We start from the raw sequence: 6,703 nt of genomic DNA on the forward strand, positions 1-6,703 counted from the left end.
AGGAGGGAGGGCTTCCTGATGGTGGTGGTGACCCCAGAACAGAGTGTTTTCCAACTGGACAAGGGAGTTCCAGGCAGAGCGAACTGCATGGCATGTCCAGGAGATGGACAATAAATTGCTGGGAACCATGGAGGACTTTGGGCAGTGTAGGTGGAGGATTTTTTTTTTTAACTTCTTATTGAAGAGTAAAATATGTAAAGAAAAATGCCTGTATCATTCAGTGTCCAGCTGGATGAATTTTCACAAGCTAAACACACCAGTGTAACCAGGGCTTAGATCAAGAAACAGGATATTATCAGCATCCAAGAAACCCCGCTTGTGCCCCCCCTGCCCCAGGCACTCTGCCTCCTTTCCCGGCAGATAACCACCATCCTGACTTGTGCAATTTTGTTTCTGAAATTCACATAAATGGAATGCCATGGTGTGGACTCCTTTGTGTCCAGCTTCTGCCTCTCAGCACTGCGTGGGATGTGTCCAGGTGGCTATGTGCTCATCCTTCATCCATTCCACTGTTGATGGATATCTGGGTTATTTCTGGGCTTTGGCCACAGTGAATAAAGCTGCAACAAATGATCTTGTCCATGTCTTTCAATGGCCGTATGCATGCATTTCTGTTGGACATAAACCCAGGAGTGGGATTGCTGGGTCCAGCGGAGACAATGCCAAACCATTTTCCCAAGTGCTTGGACCAGATACACTCCCTTTTGCACCAGTGTTCTGGGAGTCCCAGCTGTTTTGCATCCTTGCCAACACTTGATATTTTCATTACCTTTCCTTTTAGCAGTTTTGGTGGGTATGTAGTGATACCTTGTTGTGGTTTTATTTTGCATTGCCCTGACGACTAATAATGTTTTCGTGGACTTAGAGGCCATTTGCAGAACCTCTGTTGTGAAGGGCCCACTCAAAGTCTCTTGCTTCTTTTTACTTGCTGCCTCTCTTTTTCTTATTGATTTGTAGGAGTTCTTTACATATTTTGGAAATGAGTTCTTTGTCAGGTGTATGTTTTGCAGATCTTCACTGGACTTGACACCAGGGACTGATGTGGTTGAACTGCATTGCTGAAAGCTCCCCCTGGCTGCGGGGGGCAGGACAGACTGTGAGACCCCAGTGGGGAGGGGGTGCCATGGAGGTGCTGACCAGGACAGTGGCTGTGCGGCTGGACGGCAGGGGCCGGGGTCTAGAGAGACTTCAGCAGCACAATTGACAAGCACCATCTGTCATATCATGTCATGACAAAAACAAGACGTGAGTGATGATGGAGTGTGGGGGAGGGGGCAAAAAGGCGGACTTCCGGGTCTCGCTGGCTGGCCAATGAGCTGACGCACTCTGCCCACCCAGCTGGCAGCAGCGAAAGGCGGCTTTGTCCTCCCAGGCCCCACCCGGGCCTGCTGGTCGGAGATGCTCTGGGGTCACCATCGGGACACTGGACAGAGTGCCCAGTGGTAGAATCTGGGTCTCCAGTGGCAACTGTAACAAACACCCCCCCCCCCGGGGTCAGTACACACACATGCCTGGGCTGGTCCATGGAGACCCTGTGCCCCAGATGGGTTGGCCGCGGCGGGATCTGGCCCTGCCAGGATGGACAATGCCCCCCTGTCTGCAGCCTCCTTGCTCCTACTGAGTCCAGACTCAGGGGATGAAAGTCCTGCTCCGGTCCTCAGTCCCCAGGGAAAGGGTGGAAACAGATTCTGCAGTGTCTGGACTTCCTCCCAGCAGCGGGGGACAACACTGGAATCGGGCCTGACTCCCTCCCAGAAAGCGAGGAACCCCGCGTCTGTACCGCAGGTTAATTTCTCACCAAAGTCCCACCCCCATTCTGTTTCTCAGTTTACTTGGAAGAGTTCCGCAGGCTCCATCTTGCAGCACTGGGCTCCGCAGATCACAGCATTTCTGCTATGATATTAGAATTAAACCTTACAAACTCCTTCCATGACGGGAGGAGGAGTGTAACACTGGCCATGGGCTGCACGTGCTAGCTGCCATACACACGTGATGTCAATCATTCCTCCCCACCACCTTCTAAGAAGTGTTAATTTCTTCATCTCTTAAATGAGGATACTGACTTGCCCACGTTTATACAGCCAGTGCAGCAGAGGCTGGATTTGAACTTGGGCCAACTGGACCCTGCAGCCCCCCTTTCTCTATTTTCCTGGACTGCCGGACAGTAGGGGCCATGGGGGGATTGAATGTCCCCCCAACCAGTGGCCTCACCCTCACATTACTGTGTGTGGGATGGGCCTGACTCTGAGCTGAGCTACCAGAAGGGGTGGGGGAGGGGGGCGGAGGCTGGCCTGAGAGAGCTCAGGTTCATATTCTGGCTTTGCCCCACCTCTCTGGGTGACCTTGGGTGAGTTACATTTCTCAGAGCCTCGACCTCCCCATCTGAGCAATGGGGTAACCCCTCCCCAGCCTTGCTCCCTGGGTTCTTGGCTGAACAAGGTATGGAAAGACCCAGCCGAGCTGAGCCCAGACCGGCCTGTTTGCTTTTGTCACGCTACTTGTTTGGATCCCTCCTGGAGCCTAAGCTGACCTTTCCTGTTCCCTTTTTTGGTGTTAGGGAAGAGTCAGATGGCTCCCCCCGCCCCAGCCCTCTCCAGCCTGCACTTTTCCCAACTTACTCAGTCCCCAGCTGCCCAAGTGTCCTAGGCAGGCCCTGGGTTCTGGCCAACGGTGCTGCCCCCATCCCGGGGCTCCAGGCTGGCCAGATGGTACTGGAAATAGCCTTGATGGGAGAGTCCCCGCTTTCCGGCGCTCAACCACTTCCTCTCTGATAGAGCGCGCCCTCTCCAGGAGGTTCTGCTGAGCGGACTGAGGGACATGCCTTGGGTCCTCGTCTGTTGTTCTTGAGTGTGTCCTACGGTAGCAGACACTGAGGGGTTCCTTCCTTGGCATCCATTCCCTTCCCTGCCTCCTAACAGGACCCCACATTTCCCAGCCCACCGCCGGGTGGGGTAGACTCGGTGTCTGCTCTAGGTGGGCCCTGATTGGTTTAAACCAATTACGGCTGCCTATCGCACGGCTACTGTGATTGGTTCAGGGGCGGACACGTGACTCAAGTCGTCCAATCAGAGCAAAGACCTCTACTTAAGCTCTCCGAGAGGTAGACTACCTCTCTCTCCACTGGATGTGAAGAGAAGGTTAGACCCAGACCCAGCTGGGGGCCATACTGAGACCCCCCCCAAGGGAGAGCCAGCCCGGGACAGACGCAAATGCCAGAACATGGAGCCGAGAGATGGAGGCAGAGAAACCAGGTCTTGTCGCCCTGTTCGCAGGGCTGGATCCAGCTTTGCTTGAAACCTCAAATACCCGTGTGCTTTTCACTTACTACACAGCCCACAGATTTTAGGTGTTGTTTTTTTTTTTAAGATTTTATTTATTTATTTGACAGAGAGAGACACAGTGAGAGAGGGAACACAAGCAGGGGGGAGTGGGAGAGGGAAAAGCAGGCTTCCTGCCTGGCAGGGAGCCCGATGCGGGGCTCGATCCCAGGACGCTGGGATCCTGACCTGAGCCGAAGGCAGACGCTTAACGACTGAGCCACCCAGGCGCCCCACACAGATTTTAGTTTTGACCGAGAGAGATACAGCAAGAGAGGGAACACAAACAGGGGGAGTGGGAGAGGGAGAAGCAGCCTTCCCGCCTGGCAGGGAGCCCTATGTGGGGCTCATCCCAGGACCCCAGGATCATGACCTGAGCCGAAGGCAGCCGCTTAACGACTGAGCCACCCAGGCGCCCCCAGATTTTAGTTTTTAAAGCCAACTTGAGTTGGGTTTTCTGTGACTTGGAACCTAAAAATCCTGAACAAGGCCTATAACGTAGTGAGGGCCGGGCCTCCTCTTCTTGCCTGTTCAGCTTACAGGATGGAGCCCCCGGCAATGTGGCAATGCTTGTGTGGAGAGGTGCCTGTGGCATCCTTAGTCTCAGAAGCAAGACCACTTAGAGGCCTCGAGTGGGTTTTTCAGATGGGAGCAATGAGGCTCCCCAATCTCCAGCCCTTCCCTACTCCACTGGCCATGTGCCTAAGGCCTTAGGCAGATGGGAAAGGCTGAGGACCCAGCCTGCCGAGTCCCCAGGCCTCTGGGAAGGCTCTTGTCTTCCCCTACCCTAGTTCGTCTGAGGATGGAGGCTGTGTTTTGTATTGCTGAAACCAGAGAGGACCCGGCAGGTGCATGGAAGGTAAATAGTTCTCATTGCGGGTACTCTCAGTAGCCTACAGGTCAAGTCCAGACATCTTAGCCTGACATCCAGGACACAACGCCCTTGACATTTCTTCTTCATCCTCTGCTCCTTCCTGGAGGCAGGGAGGGAAGCTTGGGGCAGCTGTGTCGCCTTCTGTCTCTGCAGAAATGCGCTGTGTGTCATCAGGCCAAGGGGGTGTCACCTAAATTTCACGACCATAAGTTTCAACTTGGCCCTAGGTGTTTGTTCCGATGAGCTATTTCTGGGCCATAAAATAAAGGCCTAGACAACTATCATTTTATGATCTCTCGTGGATTCATGATCTCTCATGGAGTTGGGAGGGGCTCAGCTGGGCTGTTCAGGGTTTCAGAGAGTGGCAGTCACGTGGTGGCTGGGGCTAAAGCATCTGGGCCCTGGCAGGACATGTCTCCCTCTCCACGAGCTCAGAGCTTTTCCGTGTGGTCTCTCTGCATGGGCTAGTTTGGGCTTCTTCACAGCATGGCGGCTCAGGGCTCCAGCGGGAGTGTTCTACAGGATGGAGGTGTTTCCCATGTCGTTTCAGGAGCGTGGCAGCATCACTTCCACTGCATTCATCGCTGGGAGTGAGTCACCAACCCGCCCAGGTTCAAGGGGAGGGTAATTAGATTCCACTCTTTAGTCAGGGAGTGGAAGGTTCTAGAAGGGCTTGTGGGATGGGAGATGTTGCTGTGGCCATCTTGGGAAAATACATCTGCCAGCATGCTGTTGGGCAGTGCAGCTACATTTCTTGGTCCCCTTGCTCCCCTTCCATATACGAGGGCTCTTTTCGCACCTTCTCCCTCTGCAAACCTTCAGAGCCCTCCGCCCTTATTTGTAGCCCGCGGTGGTGCTCCTTTTGCACTGAAATAACAGAAGGAATCATGGGAGAACATCCACACGCTCCACCCACCCTCCTGCTGGGCCCTGCGCCTGCTCAGCCTGCCTTCCCTGCTGGTCTTGTGGGTGGCGTACCTGTGAGTCTCCCGCGGGGCGGCCCTTCACACATGCACGTGCGCTGGACCCCATCCCTCCTGCAGTCCACACTCAACCTGCTCCACCCATTTGCCCTCCCTGGGTTCACTCTTTGGGAGAGAATGCTAGTTCTTCTCTCATCTTAGAAACCAACCAAAACCTGAACCAAACCCAAAACCAACCCTGTCTTCACCCTATCACTCATGCTGTCCACTCCCAGGTCAGCCCTAACACTGGCAGGGTCTGGGGCAAGCGTCCAGATGGAAGTCTGCGGACTTGAAGTCTAAATATCCAAGCGGCATAATCACGTGAAACACGTGAAGTCAAATATATGCTCTTTCCACTTGAGAAGTAGATCTTTTTTCTCCTTATTCATGCAGTTTTTATTTGTCTTCCCTCTGTTAAACCCTGAGCCAACCACTTTCCCTGGGCTGCCTGGAAGCATAGGAAAAGGAACATACAGGGCAGACGAGACCTATGGGAAGTGGACATGGCTCCTTCCCACAGCAAAGAGGAGGAGAAATTCCACCATCAGGCACAAGAGTGCCATGGCCTCCGGGAGGGCAAAGCCCAGAATGGCGCAGGAGAAGAGCTGTAGCTTCAGAGACGGGTTCCTGGCATCACCAAGGATGAACTCCCAAACGCAACGGCAGTTCCAGCCCCAGAGCCTGCCGTCCCTACCGTGGCAGCCCCAGCCCCAGTGAACTTGGCTGCTGTGTCCCTGTCCCTTGAAATGGCCCTGGTTGGGAAGCTCCGGCTAGGAATGTGGGAGGTCGGGGGACGTGGGGCTGCCAAGCTGCTAGACTCTCATCTGTCGGTGTCTCCGGTGGTTTTAGCACCGCTGCAGACAGTGATGGGCTCAACAGCTGAGAGACCCTCCTGACCAAGAAGGGGGTGGAGACCAGCTTTGCAGAGGGGTCCATTCTCAGCGGATGAGGGGCTGTGGTAGAAGAGTTGTTCCCAGCGCAGAGAAGACAGAGAGGGAGAAGCCGATCTTCTTAATGAAGAGTTTGGATTCCGAATTCTCCCATGCCTGGAACACGGCAGCACGCGGGGAGCCAGCCTTGGCTGTGGCCCTGGCACGTGGGCCTGGCTCTGGTCTCTGGCCCAGGCTCCTTTCTTTTCTCACCCTTGGCTCCACCTGCGCCTTGACCGGCCCTGAGCACCTGTGTGTGGACACGCAGCCCAGACTGAGCTCCGTCCACTGTCCCCCACCCTGCAGTAAACAACTTCCCCTTGGCCACCCCTGGGGAGGGTCACGGGAGGATGACTTGTGGGGCCCTCTGAGCCTCTTGTTTGGGTTTCAGGGCACCGCTGAGGCTCTCCCGTACAGCCAGGCTCCTGGGAAGAGTTGTCCTGACCTGCCTTTTTGAGTTTCTCTCCCCTGTTGCCAGCCTAAGCTGCTCCCACCAGGCTTGCGCCCACCTCTCTGCAGGAACTGTATTTGTCCCACTCCTCTCTTGCGCACCCCCTCCCTGGCTCTTCCGCTGGGCCCCCCATCTCCCCAAATAATAAATGGTTGGGGGAGCCCGGG

At 54.9% G+C, this 6,703-nt stretch overlaps 1 pseudogene; it reads right to left on the bottom strand.

The window, feature by feature from the left end:
- Positions 1–5,644: 5,644 nt before the first annotated feature.
- On the bottom strand, positions 5,645–6,146 carry LOC112831325 (ATP synthase F(0) complex subunit C2, mitochondrial pseudogene; annotated as a pseudogene).
- Positions 6,147–6,703: the final 557 nt, after the last annotated feature.

Source organism: Callorhinus ursinus, unplaced genomic scaffold (genome assembly GCF_003265705.2).
Source record: "Callorhinus ursinus isolate GAN/ISIS: 27379988/994484 unplaced genomic scaffold, GSC_fseal_2.0 scaffold48, whole genome shotgun sequence".
Taxonomy (NCBI): domain Eukaryota; kingdom Metazoa; phylum Chordata; class Mammalia; order Carnivora; family Otariidae; genus Callorhinus; species Callorhinus ursinus.